At 40.1% G+C, this 15,205-nt stretch overlaps 1 protein-coding gene across 4 annotated transcripts in view; it reads right to left on the bottom strand.

Moving 5' to 3' along the window:
* The window catches only part of FGF14 (fibroblast growth factor 14), a 455,302-nt gene that overhangs the window by 16,920 nt on the left and 423,177 nt on the right, over nucleotides 1-15,205 (bottom strand). The window lies entirely within an intron of this gene.

The following is a 15,205-nucleotide window of genomic DNA, read 5'->3' as shown; positions in this document are numbered from 1 at the left end:
GTTCTGAGGAAATAACACTGATAACAGGTTAAAACTCACAACTAAGCTTTTCTTTAAAGAAAAAAAAGAAGTAAAAGTAAAAGGAAAATAATAAAGAAAAGGCAGCCTAAACCAGAAATTAGTTGGAAAATCTCACACTTACTGCAGTCACAGCTCCCTTTCTTTGTCCACTCTTTCACTTCTCCTACAAACCACTGTTTCTATGCATTTTAAAATGTGTCTGTATGCTGTCCTTGTTTGGACACTTGTTGATCATGGACACAGAAAATGTGTTTCTCATTTCCACTTTATTACGCTGCAGAAACAGCCGCTTCTGCAAGCTTGCCCTTTGCTGCACAGAGTGTGCCAGTGCGGCAGAGAGCATGGTTAGCAATGTGGTAGTCTGGTGTTTCCTCTGGGCCACTGTGAGTTACCACCAGTGAGATCAGCCCTGACATTCATTGAATCAAACCAGCTGCTTATGTCCCAGTCAAAGGATTGTATTTGTTTCTCTCTTTAGTAGAACTTCTCTATCTAAACCTCTGAGTTAAAGGCTACCACAATATTTAATGTAGTCTGGTTCCATAGAGAACAATTTTTTTATTATACAGTTATACACAATTGATTCCTTCATTCCCACTATCCTGTGCAATATCTTATTTACATACTGAATTCAGTCTTCTGTTTTTCTATTTTCTGCAAATTATAGGCATATTGCAACTCTCTTGAAAAGAGATTTAAAAATATTGCAGAACAGAAAAAATAAGTTCCTTTTTCACTGGTCTATCTTTCATTCCATATGGTAAAATGGATATATGAACTATATAATGACAAATCTAATGTCTCCTTTTGTGGCTGCCTGTTTCAAGTCTCCTTGTTTTAAGTTTTTTGGAGACTGGATGAGGCACTTGGTACCATGGTTTAGTTGATAAGATGGTGTTGGGTGATAGGTTTGACTTGATCTCGAAGGTCTTTTCCAGCCTGGTTGATTCTATTCTATTCTATTCTAGTCTAGTCTAGTCTAGTCTAGTCTATGTTTATTTTTGAGAATAGAATAGAATAGAATAGAATAGAATAGAATAGAATAGAATAGAATAGAATAGAATAGAATAGAATAGAATAGAATAGAATTAACCAGGTTGGAAAAGACCTTCAAGATCATCGAGTCCAACCTATCATCCAACACCACCTAATCAACTAAACCATGCAACCAAGCACCCTATCAAGTCTCCTCCTGAACACCTCCAGCGATGGCGACTCCACCACCTCCTCGGGCAGCCCATTCCAATGGGCAATCACTCTCTCTGTGTAAAACTTCCTCCTAACCTCCAGCCTAAACCTCCCCTGGCGCAGCCTGAGACTGTGTCCTCTTGTTCTGGTACTGGCTGCCTGGGAGAAGAGACCAACATCCACCTGTCTACAACCCCCCTTAAGGTAGTTGTAGAGAGCAATAAGGTCACCCCTGAGTCTCCTCCTCTCCAGGCTAAACAATCCCAGCTCCCTCAACCTCTCCTCATAGGCCTTGTGTTCCAAGCCCCTCAACAACTTCATTGCCCTTCTCTGGACACCTTCCAGCAAGTCAACATCTTTCCTAAAGTGAGGGGCCCAGAATTTGACACAGTACTCGAGGTGTGGCCTAACCAGTGCAGTGTACAGGGGCAGAATGACCTCCCTGTTTCTGCTGGCCATACTGTTCCTGATGCAGGCCAGGAGGCCATTGGCCCTCCTGGATGCCTGGGCACACTGCTGGCTCATGTTCAGCCTACCATCGACCAGTACCCCCAGGTCCCTTTCTGCCTGGACACTCTCCAGCCACTCTGACCCCAGCCTGTAGCACTGCATGGGGTTGTTGTGGCCAATGTGCAGAACCCGGCACTTGGATGTGTTAAATCTCATGCCGTTGGATTCTGCCCATCTGTCCAGCCTGTCGAGGTCCCTCTGCAAAGCCTCTCTACCCTCCAGCAGATCAACTCCTGCCCCCAGCTTGGTGTCATCCGCAAATTTACTGATGATGGACTCAATGCCCTCATCCAGATCATCAATAAAGATGTTAAAGAGCACAGGGCCCAGCACTGATCCCTGGGGCACACCACTAGTGACTGGCTGCCAGCTGGATGTGGCACCATTCACCACCACTCTCTGGGCTCGGCCCTCCAGCCACTTCCTAACCCAACGCAGTATGCTCCCGTCCAAGCCATTGGCTGATAGCTTGGCCAGGAGTTTGCTGTGGGGGACAGTGTCAAAGGCCTTGCTGAAGTCCAGGTAGACTACATCCACAGGCCTCCCCACATTCACCAGGCAGTCACCTGATCATAGAAGGAGATCAGGTTGGTCAGGCAGGACCTGCCCTTCCTAAATCCATACTGGCTGGACCTGATCCCTTGGCCATCCTGTAAATGCTGTGTGATTGCACTCAAGATGACCTGTTCCGTAATCTTGCCTGGCACTGAGCTCAGGCTGACAGGCCTATAATTCCCTGCTGTTCCATGTTCTTGTTAGCTAATCAGCAATTACCTAACAGATCTATTAGTCCTCAAAACAATATGGCAACTACAATTGTGTAGGGTTTTTTGCAAACAACCACACATATTCTTAGAAATAAGTACATCCCAAACACTTGTTTTAAAATCCACATTTAAATGGCAATTGTCATGTGGCAGCATTTATATGGAGTCCTGACAATGTAACACCTCTACAGCAGTTAAGACCCAGGCATCTTCACTGATGTATCACCATGAAGATTCAGTATTTCACCAAGAGTTCAGAGGTGCCAGTGAGCGATACTGAGATATTTGGGAAGTGACAAAGTACTTTGGCCTCCAGTAACAGGCTCTGAAATTCCAGTTGCCCAGAGAAAGAAAAATATTTCTCCTTCAGGTTGTGTATTGAGAATCACTGATTCTGTGTCAGTGATTCAAAGAGAAGCGCAGCTGCTGGGCACTGCCTGCTGCCTGTAGCTGTGTTACTTCAGCTGTGATGTGAACTTTCTAACGGGGGTGGGGGGGAAGGCAGCAATTAAAAAAACGCTGCCATCAAAGATAAGATCAGATGTGTTGGATATACCAGCCTGTACCAGTCACTGATTTAGCCAAGTGGGAGTTGGTCTCTTCTCCCAGGCACCCACCAACAGAACAAGAGGACACAGCCTCAAGCTGTGCCAGGGAAGGTTTAGGCTGGATGTTAGGAAGAAGTTCTTCACAGAAAGAGTGATTGGCCATTGGAATATGCTGCCCAGGGGAGTGGTGGAGTCACCATCACTGGAGGTGTTTAGGAAGAGACTGAATGGGGTGCTTGGTGCCATGGTTTAGTTGATTAGATTGTGTTGGGTGATAGATTGGACTCAATGATCTCAGAGGTCTTTTCCAACCTGGTTAGTTCTGTTCTATTCTATTCTATTCTATTCTATTCTATTCTATTCTATTCTATTCTATTCTATTCTATTCTATTCTATTCTATTCTATTCTATTCTATTCTATTCTATGAATAAACTGAGATCAATAATCATGTTCACAGTTTCTGCTGATGTGCTCAGTCCCCAGCAGTCAGAAGAACACGCTGTTCACGTTGTGTGTGATTTACATCAGTAACAAGACTGGTATTTCACAAAAAGACAAACAGAAGCTTTTTTATATATACCTGTTAAAGTTTCATATCTTTAAAGGTCCGTACTAGTAATTTGCTCACCATTGCCAGGAAGTAGGTTGGAAAAAAAGTCTCTGGAATACATTTTGTAGCCTGGAAAACCCAGGAAATCAAGATTAAAGCCAACATTCTCGAAGGCAATCTCTGATTTTGCAATTATCATTTTAGCAGTGATACCTGGAGGCCAGATATTCAGTTGTGCATTGCTGAACTGTCTCTGCTCATTCCTCAGCAGCTTCAGTGCTTCTGAAAATCAGGCCAGGAATTTCAATGCCCAGAATACACAACTATGGGAATACACAGCCATGGAAATCTACTCGTAAGAAATTTTCCCTAAAGTCACAAAAATCAGTCCCATTTTTGAAGCTGTGGTGGTGAGAGAAAGTTCAGTTCTCCCTCCCCCACAAAGAAACCACAGCTAACTCAGTCAGAGGAGCAAAGGGTATGAGCTGTATTTACAAGCAGGATGAAATGCAGTGAATATATACACAATATACAGTATTTACAATATATACAGAAATACACAGCAAAGAAAGTAACACAGAACAAAACTCCCCCCACCGGACAGAGGAGGGTTCCCCCCCCGTACCCCCTCTCTCCCCCTACCTCGCTTTTTTCCTAAAAGGGTTAGAGAGAGAGAAAAGGTAATTATTAAGGAGAAAATTCTGTTAGGCTCAAAGCGCATGCAAGAATTAGTTTTTTCTTATCTGTTACCTCTCAAGGTTAGCTCCAGCTGCTGCTGCTTAGAGGCCAAAGCAGACAGGCTGAAAACACAGAATAGACTGGAACTGAGGGAGACTCAAACTGAACTAAAACTTAAAGTTGCAGTTTACCTATCTACCAATGAAATTAATTTAGAATATCTGAATGTTTTCAAAACATTCAGCCCGAGTGTTCCAGTAACTGTCCCTTTCTCAAAGGCACAGCCTAAAACGGTCACAAAAGCCATCTAAAACACACTGATTGCCAATGCTCAGTAAGCCCTGGAAATGGGCAAGGGCTCTTTCATCACAAGTTGTCACTATTATCCCCATGCTGTCCCATCTATACTTGTTGCACAAGACTCAACACAGAATTACATTTTTCATAATCTAACTTAAAACCAGACCACATCTGAATATGTATGCAGATCAAATGCAATGCAGTGGTGTGGCTGCAAATCAACCTTCAAACCTATTTAGTGTGGAGATTAAAAGGTTTTCTGCTGGTGTTTAAGCAGTGTAAATATTTTAGAAAACCAGAATCCAATCCACTAAATGAGTTTTGAGGACAAAATTTGAAAGAAGGAGAACTTACGGAGAAACAGAAAAGAGAGAAAAACGTTGTCCAACCTTAGCTTGGGAAGACACAGACAAATAAAAGGAGTGGACATGGGTCAAAGGTGGGTGATGAAACTAATTCAGAGAAAATTCAGAAAATTCAGAAATTCAGAGAAAAGGCAATACAGATATTCAAGGTGCTCAGTCATATGAAGTGGATGGGAAGTTCATGTGGGCTGAGACGCCATGGAAAAATGCACAGGCCAGAAAATATTGTTAACAGAAATTTCTCTCCTCATTTATACAGTGAAGTGATAGGCTTTGTTTGCAGAGCTTCTTGTAAGTTTTGTAACTGTAAAATTACACTTTTCTTTATTAAAAATAAAGTACCTGGGATCAGCTAAACATACAGGACAGGAGGACATGAAGGTATGCCTATTTTCAAGTCTGGACATGTATCTTTGTCTCACTTCATTTGGCAGGAGGGGCACTTCAGCTGCCGAATTCTCCTGCCACTCCTCCCTTTTTAAAAACTACTCTTCCTGCATGTTCTGGGTGATGCCAGTGGAGACTTTAACCCCAGAACAGAAAGGCAAGCAGATAATATAAATCTCCCTGCTTTACCAACTGTCTTCTTAAGCTGTGGACCTTTGAACCTGTGCAGGACACTTATCTATACCTGGGAAATGACAGTTCCAAGAAGGAACTAAATTGCCACAGACGTTTTGCAGCCTGTGACTGTAGAAGTAGGCGGAATTCTGTATAAAGCACTTTTTCAGATCTCTGAAGTGAGCAGGGTTATTTGCTCATGATGATGTCCAGGGGAGAGCCATCTGCCCCCAGCCTCAGTTGATCGATTCAAGTTAGTGAAGCTATTTTAGAAACGGAAATGAAGTAGATGGGAGTCATGCTTACAAAGAAAAGGGGAGGGGCAGGGGGGGAACCCTCTGCTCTATTTTTCTGACCTATCACTGATTCCAGAACACCAATGCAGGTATTTTGTTTTCTCTTATCAGTAATAATAAAGAGGTCCAGTATTAGAGAATTAAATTCGTCCTTTCTCTACCCTCATAGTGTCTGTCTCTTGTGTGATACTGCTCAGGCTCATGACTTGTGTAACACCCATGGTTTGTGTACCTTTTTGCAAAGAGTTACCCGGGGACTTATTTTGTGTATCTGTTAAACATAAGACTGACTCAAGCTTAATTTACATTGGGTTACAAAGTAGAGGTAAATTTCTGAAATACTACAGTGCTTGGAAAACTGATACAAAAATACTTGGGGTTCTCATTGGGAGTTAAGAACTAACATTTTTATTTCACTGTCTCCACATGTCTGATGAAAACATATTTACTTTTAAAACTGAAGAGGAGTCATTCTCTTTGGCTGAATTCTAATTTTTTATGGGAAAAACTACACAGCTATCTCTGGACAGAGATATCAAGTACCAGACAGTAAATACCTGTCATAGCTTTCTGTATGGTTTCATCAGCACAGCTCCATGCCCACCATCACCTAAAAGCTATTGCCAGTATGTAGGGTGAGCATTGTCCTCTTGGCATTCACCATCATTTGAGAGAATCAGTAAGAGGGACAGAGGCAGGAAAAAGCAAGCACCATGTCCAGATGCATGTCCAGATGCATGTCCTTCCTTTCTCTTGAAGAAGGGAAGGAAATAAAAAAGCCAAGATTAACAACAGAATGAAATAAGGAGTGAAACTATAAACCTTGCCTAATTCACTTAGACTTGTTTCCCTGGACTTGTGTGAATGATGGGGTTTCAGAGCATAGACTTAAATAAGCTAAAGCTCTGAGGTGAGCACAGACAGAGCACACTGTGAGGACACTGCAAGCCTGTCATTATAGGTATTTCTCCGGAACCAGACTGGCTCTTCATGGGGATGTGGGTGCCCAGCTTGGGAGAAACAGTAGACTGTTGATGGGGCAGGAAGTAGCCATGCTTCCTTGGAGTCCACAACCAGACCCTGGTTTTTGGAGGATGCACGGGCAGACCCCGGGTTTTGGGGTCTCTTTGGTAGTCACCACTGTGTATGGCAGTGGTAAGCCATGACCTAAACCTCCCAGCAAAATCACCAAGCTGTGATGGATGCTCAGAACTGTTTGCTGTCCTTTTCTTCCAGGCAAATCCACCAGCCAGCGTGGGCAGGTGAAGGAAGCTGCTTCTGGCTGGGACATGGCTCAGTTTCTGAGTATTAAAATAGACTCTCCCTTCACTGAAACTCAGCAGATACAAGGCTTTCATTAGCTCAGCCATTTCTTTCTTATGCTTGTAATAATTTTAGCTTTTAAAATCATGTCCTCAAGCAATTGAAATTTTACATCTCACAGGGAGTATTTTCGCTCATATGTCACTTCCTGTTTACATCTCTGGGTAAAGGCATTCTGTAAGTATTGTCACAGTTCAAAGTAAATAAATTGCCACTTATATTTCATGAAACATATTTTTCTTTCCTGGCAGATCACTGCTTCACAAGGAAAACAGAAAGAGTAAATGGACAAAAAGAGGGAAATTGTTCTTTAATAACATTCTGGTTTATGTGCTTTTAAATGGAACGCTAAACGCTGTGCAAGAATTACATTATTAGCATAATCTTCTTTATTTTAATGCCATGAACATTTTTCTGATTTGCTGAAACCCCTACCAGGAGTCAATCCTCAGGGCCAATGAGCAGAATGGCAAATAGAGCATATTTAAAAGCTCAGTAAAAGTGTCCTTGAATAATTTATAATCATAAATGTTTTATTTGTCTAAATACAATATTTATGACTCTGATTTACGAAATTACTTAATGAAACATAAAATGTTATGAGTCATAATTTATTTTATTAAAATGAAAATCAGGAACATTCAATTACTGATATGGATAATCTCATCTGAATTGAATCCCCATTGCTGGGCACTTCATAATTCTTTCTAAGGCTCAGAAACTACAGATACATGACTTACAGAACTGTTCTGCATGAAGAATAGAGAGGCACTACAACACCCAGGAGGGTGCTTGTTATATTTATTTTACATGGAATATAACAGCAGTATTAAAAATGCTCCACTGCCTTGTATAACAAAGCTCCAACCTGCAAACACTTACAAATATTAATAACCTTAATTAATATACCCGACATTAGGAAGATACTCATATACTTAAGATAAAATATACAAATAACTGTAATTAATAACATTATTATTTGAAGATAGGTACTCTGTGAAGTAGTCCAGGTACTTATCAGTGCAAATTCCTGTAAAGCAGATATGGAGATAATCTCATCTATACATTTCACTGATAAAATCACAGTTGAACACTGTCAAAACACATAAATTTATAATCCAGATATTTGAAACCTAATCTAAGGCAAAATGGTTGGATTTGGAAAAATTTATCTCCTACGCTTTTGGAGTTGAGATAATTATTCTAAAGCGGAAACTACTTCCACAAAACACTACTCTGCATGAGTAAGTTAGCTGCACATGATGTGAGTGACAGTGAAGGGAACTAGGTCAGCTGTGTTGTTAAAAAATAAAAGATACTAGCAGCTGTTCTGAAACCAGAACACAAATAATAAAGTTTAAAGACTTGGACTGGCTTACAATTTTACACATCCCTTCCTATTGTTCCATTAATTTTTTATTTCATTCTATGTTTCTGTTTTACTCAAACTACAAATAGATCAAACTTCTTTCTTGTGAAAAGTCAGATCCCCATTTCCTCAATGTTAAAAATTCTCACATTTGAGTTATTACACAGCAAGCATTACCATCTGATTCAGTAAGTCAGCACATGTAAATGCTCTACACTTTTTTCAATCTAAAAGCTATATACCTCTGCAAATTCATCCCTTGCTAAAACATTCCTTTTTACTCCCTTTCTATTCTCTAAATATTGCGGATATCAGCAACACTGCTCTGTCTTTATGAGCTCATCTGAAATCTCCAGCAATGCAGATGTCTTGCTTCTTTATGTATCCTCCTTAAAAACCCATTGAGAGGTGCTTTCTGTTGTGGCACAGTTTATTTTGATAAAAATCTAAATATATGAGGTACTGCATGACACCAAAATTACAGAATCCCAGGCACAAATAATTGATTTTAAGTTCCAAGTCATGAAATTGTTATACAAGTCTCATTGAAAGATATATGAAACTCCTGAAGAGGAACAGCCAGTAAGTAACCCATCCAACCCACAAAACTCTTTGCTTTCTGTAGCATTAAGTGCTTCATATTCCCTGAGCAATGCTTTCATTGGATTTTGCATGTCTCACTGCTTAAACACACCAGTGACATATAAAGGTGGTCAGAGAGAGAGATGTTACTACTTCTAGCTCAGAACATGGCACTCAAAACTTTTAAGTCCAAGTTTCACTGAAAAAACTATAAGCATTTGGTCATTTGCTGTCCCTTTTTCCAAAAGTGAACCTTTACACCCATTATTGTGCCCCCAGATGAGAATGGAGATCCTTTATATTTTCCCCTTCTTGTTCCTGTTTTTCCTTTTTGACCTCCTTATCAATTTATAACAGGTTTCAAGTGTCTCTCTCCAAGTAAAGGGAGAAAATAAAAAAATCAATATTTTTTTTCTTTGTAATCATATCATTAAATATTTTAAGAAAATCAACATAGTAACCATGTGCTCAGTCACAGGCTCATTGACCTTTTATTTACGCAAATCCCTCATCTATAGTGCCACTTCTGAGTCACTCTGGGCAGAGAGTTGAACAAATCCACAAAATTCTCCACATGGGAAGAATCTGCCTAAGTCTCATGGCAGAGCAGTTTCATGAACCAGCCTGAAACACACACAGCTACACAGTCCAAGTACAGAGGTCCCAACAAGAACTGCATTTCTGTCATCACAGATATTCTTCCTCAGTGGAGGAAGGTGAATGAAATTAGCACCGAGGATGAACACAACACAGGACCAGGAGTCCTAATATTCTATTTAATCCTACAGCAGATTGATGCAAGATCAAAACATTGCTCAACACCTGTGGAGGTAGAGTATAGCTGCAAAGAAAAGCTATGACACCCCCTGGGATTTTATAGGCAAGTAAACGAGGTCTGAACACACAGAAAAGTGATGAGAAAAGCCTTGGGAGAGGTGAGCTGAATGATTTTATTGCAAAGTATTGCTAATGGCTACCTTTTCAGAAAAGCCCAACAACAGAATGGGTTGTGTGAAGCAAGAAGAAGGACAAAGGCATGTCCTCTCCAAACCAACATTTTATGCTTACTACAGTGACAAGAGTGAAATAATGGGTTTCTTCTCGGGAGGGGAAGGAGACACAGCTATGATTTCCAGAAGTGGATGTAGCTAAACGTGACCTCACTGCTTAAATAGGGCCACTGGCTGTGCACTGGGCCAGTTCACAGGACTCAGGACTTGTCAGGATCTCCTTGGACATGTCCTGGCCTGCCTGGGACTTGCCTTCAGGCTGTTCAGGTGTTTGGTTTTTGGTTTTTTTTCCTGGTATTAGTTTATTTCTTTACATTGGTGGGAAGCAATTACTGGGAAATCTCAGGCCTCCTGTAATTCCAAGTTTTAGTATCAACACTTGTTAAAAAGACTGAACAGGCAGGCACAGTGCAAGGAAGGCAAGCTAAAATTAAGATAGCTGCTTATCTGTTTTCAGATACCATAATTTTTAAATCAATGATTCCTAATGACTTGGGAGGAACAATGCTGTACTCTACCAATGACAAAGTGGTTATGCATTAATAACTTACTGAAGCATTTCCAAAGCAGGCCATATTTAAATCAGCTTCTATCGGATTATATTTACTGTATTTCTAACCCAAACTTTAAATTCCAAGCATTCCCTTTAAAACATGTGACATTTCCTCTGACTTAAGTATCTGCTCTTGACTCACCAGGAAAAAAAGGAAAATCTAGAGATCATCAAGCAAGATTTAACAATCACACAGATCAAATATTATTAAATAGAAGTAACAATGCTCAGTAAACCCAATGCAATGAATGAAAAAAATCTTATATTTCAGTGGCAATCCCTAGACACTCCATCTGTAGACATGTCTTCGGTCTGCTTCTGAAGAAAACTGGAAGCCAAATTGTCAGCCAGAAAAAGACATGCCACCACTTTTTGTTCACACTGTTTTCCATCTTCAAAAATAAATTATTATTTTTAAAATGCTTAATTAATGGGAATAATAAATAATATTTTTTCTGGCATTGCACTTAGTTTTGATTTGCAATGACCTTTTGCAGCATATCAGCATTAAGACTCCTACTCACCATATTGTTAATACCCTTTTATAGTATCCTAAGAAATTGAGACAGAATTAACCTACTCTTCTAGTTCTAATCACTTATCACTTTAAAAACAACATATGGCTGAGGATGAATACATTTTTGAGAATTCTGCTAGTAAAATTTAATAGCATCTTAAATTAATCTTTCAATACTGTTGAGATTATACTTAAATATATCAATGGTGTTCTAAAATATTTCAATAAGAAACATATAACATCAAGGCAGTTTTTTGGGTGACACATTAGTAGCTGCTCTGCAGAATGGAACAAATGTTGCTGGAATGCTAGCAAAGGCACATCCTGAGATAAACAGCCCCATGACAAGTAAAAGCGAAGGTGTATTTGCATCTCCCAAAATACCTGCTCAGATAAAGCTCTCTAAGTCTCCATAACACTCTGTGCTTAACCTTCTCTTCTTTACTCTTCCCTTTTACACCACTCTTACTTCTAAGTGTCTGCACCACCACCCCATCTGTAATCATAAAATTCCTCAATATCACTTCCAACATTCTGCACTTCTTCAGGCCAGGGTGAGGGTATCAGCTGGGCCTTGGGCTAGGGATGCCTTGGACAAGAGGATTAGTCTTTGCATGTTTTCAGTCAGCAGTATAAACAGAGCCCTAGATATACTGCAGATTGTGATTTGCATGGTTCTCAGAAAAATTTCCTTATTATTAAATAACAGATTTTTACCCATAGCAATACTCAGCAACAAAATGGATGGGAAAACACAAACTTCTTAGTCCATCACTTTGTCCAGACAGCAGCAAATAAATGGAAACAACAGGACAGAATGGTGCAAGACCCTAACTGATGTCTCTTTCATAGCCAACCCCCCGTGCAAGTTTACTGTGGTAATTTTTGGAGCCTGGAATATGCAGTCTGTCAAAGACTTTGCAGCTATATAATGACTTACAGAGAGTAGGACTGCTGCCAACCTTTATTATAATTTTTTCAGTGCATAAAAGTGACTATTGCAGAGACAATCACACCACAATGCTGAAGAGCAGATTTAGCTACCAAATACTCCCAAAAAAATGAGGACCAGTTGGTGAAGATGTTTTTCTGAAAGCGTAGGAGGAAGCAAATGAGCATCTTTTTGTGGGGCACCTAAGGAGAAAATTCTCAGGTCAGAAGCAAACCTGAGTGTAGATGTACACAACATACAGTTAAGGAAATAAAAGAACAGCAGGCTATTGTAAAAATGGAGCCAGTCTTAACCAAAATATATAAGCAGCACAGTGAGGTTTTGTCCTGCAAATTTCTGAGCTCTTCTGCCTTAATCTATAATGAATGTAAACAGGTAATACTCTGCAAACTCCATGAAGATATAAAATAGGTCTCTTTCTGGGGTTTTTGGACAGTTTCAAAGTGCACTCTGCAAGAATAACAATCCTGTGTCTGGTTCACTGTGCTAAAGATCATTCAGATTTAACTCTTGGCAGCTAGAGTAAATAAACAAAGTGAAAATTATTGCTCAGACCCTAACAGTTGAAAATGAATGTGTTGCACTACCCAGCAGGCATCCTGCTGGCTTTACTCAATTTCAAAAATTCAAAACACAGACTTTGGAAAGGATCAACATCCTCTCCCTGAAACCTCCATCATGGTGCAGATGAGTCTGGCCCTCAGATGAGACAGTGCACTGGGTGCTTGTATGGCTGCGTGCCAGCTGATACTTTCGTGGAACTCCTGGAGCAAAGCCCTGCACACTGACACATTTTGCAAGCTTCACTATATTCTCAAGAACGATGACCAAATAAAAACATCTCATCATTTGACTTTTTCCAGTGTTAATCCATGCTGCTTGGCCGAGTAGTGTGAAACTGAATAGCTGATGGCATTTTTTAATGTGAAAAAGCACCCAAATCTGGGGGCTTGTAGGATTGTGGAATTGCTCCAAGAGGCTCTCTGATGAGTCATTATCCAGCTGTCTGAACCTTTTGGCAGCAAAGATATCAAAAACATATTATGACTGCACAGCTTCTGCTCTGGGTCCTTGCTCCAAATGATTATTGTTTTTCCTTTTTTTTTTTTTTCCCCTCTCTGTATTGCTAACTATATTTTCAGGGTATTTATTCATGTACCACTAAGTAAGTCATTGCAGGATATTTATTTACTAGTATTCAGCTTATGTCACAGTGCAAGACAGCTGTTGGGTGGCTTTGGATGGTGGTATTCAACAACAGTGGTTGTTGGATTTCCTCAAACTACATCTGCATCAGCCAAATTTTCCAGCTTGTCTCTTATTCCCCCAGATGCCCTGAGGAAGAGTTCCATTCCAGGCAGTGATCTACATTATGGCAGGCTGGCTGTTGCAGCCACTCAGATCACCTTTTAGTGCTGTGCCTGCCTCCCTCCTGCTCCAACTCTGACTGCTGTTTCCTATGTGAACTCTCTTGCACCCCTCCAGTATTCCAGGAAATAAATGACACCTCTTAAAATAAATAAATAAATCTGTGGGAATTATTCAGAAAGGAAATAACTACTCTATACTATTTAACATGGAAATATTCTCTAGTCTATTCACTCCTGGAACATAGAATGTTCTACATCTATAATATGGTATATACCCAGTAGCAATGCACATATAGGATCTTTTTTGCAGAACTTTGGTTATCAAGTCTTGCAGCCACTTAAGAGAAAGATGTATCTTCAACAGAGTGATCCCTTGCAATCTATGATTTTAAAAATAGCTAGGATCAACTGCCCTCTTAGGATATTTCTTCTCTTACACTGGTCAGAAACAACACATAGGAGATTGATCCCATGCTAATTGATGAAGACTGGAAAAAAAAATCCAAAGCCATTGGATGCAGGAAAAAATAGTGAATAGTAAATATATGGCCATGTGTTATGACTGAGAACAGCATGTCCTTTAACAACTTAAACAAATGAATGTTTAACTTTTCTTATTTTGTTTTTAGTATTACAGGGATCTCTATTACCAGCAACCCACCACTACCTAGCAAAGAGACCTCTACATAAAAAAATGCTAGGTGAACACCTGAACACTTCTAGCACTGGGGAACCTCAGGGTTTGATGTGGTGCTGGTGTAAACTGCTCAGCTTCACCAAGTGCACACTGCAGCAGAGCAAAAATCAGAACTATTCCTACATATTGGAATAAGTTAATTATAATAAAATTATATTTAACTAGCAATCATTGTCTCATGCTCCAAACACTGTTTATACAGAGGGACTGCAGGGTTCATGACCATAGGGTCAGCACTCGAACCTCATGGTTACAGTTCACATGGCTTTGGTTATAGGGCTAATGCAGCTTGTACTAGCAAAGAGAAAAAAAAACAAGCAAAACAAAACCCACAAAACCATCAACAAAAAATGCCAACAAATGACAGTTGTTTGGTTTGCAAAAAAGTGAAGTTTAAAATATGATTGACTAGCATTGCTCAGGCAATCTATCTACACCTCTATGCTACATCTATTGCCATAGCAACTGCAGCCTGGGAGGTGTTTCCAAGACTCAAAGCACAATTAATTTTCCAGAGGATTTAAAACAGAATGCCTATTATTTTGTAAAGGATTTAGATGGAGTTCACTGAGTACCCCAAGAGCCCAAATATGATAGCATGATTTATTTCCTAGGGTCATTTACTCATGGTTAAGATTGTCATTCAGTAACACATTACATGCATGCAACAGCAAATTTTAAGAAGGTGGGAAAGAAGAATGTGCTCAGTCCACAGTGACTGAAAACCTGGGAGCTGGTCCAAGGCAAATAAGGGCCGAGCAGCAGCTTGATCACTGATTGCAGGTGATGTGGAAATCAGATGGTGTCTGCTCCCAGTGGGACATGCAGCAGCACATGGACCAGAATGACTCCTTGCACTCTCAGGCACAGGCTAACTAAGGAAACTATTAATCGACTTAACTGAAAGCTTGTTCCACAACTATACAACATCACTAATGGTTGAACTTATTTGCAGCAACCAAACAGGAACAGACATCAGTATTTCTGTTCTGGGAAATGAAAACCACTCTAACATGCCACTGGCTTTAAAACAACTTGGACAGTCTC

This window comes from Melanerpes formicivorus, unplaced genomic scaffold, assembly GCF_026170545.1.
Source record: "Melanerpes formicivorus ecotype bairdi unplaced genomic scaffold, bMelFor1.0.p_v2 SCAF_1, whole genome shotgun sequence".
Taxonomy (NCBI): Eukaryota; Metazoa; Chordata; class Aves; order Piciformes; family Picidae; genus Melanerpes; species Melanerpes formicivorus.
Note: the sequence above shows the minus strand (reverse complement) of the source record. Positions and strands in the feature narration are given on the sequence as shown.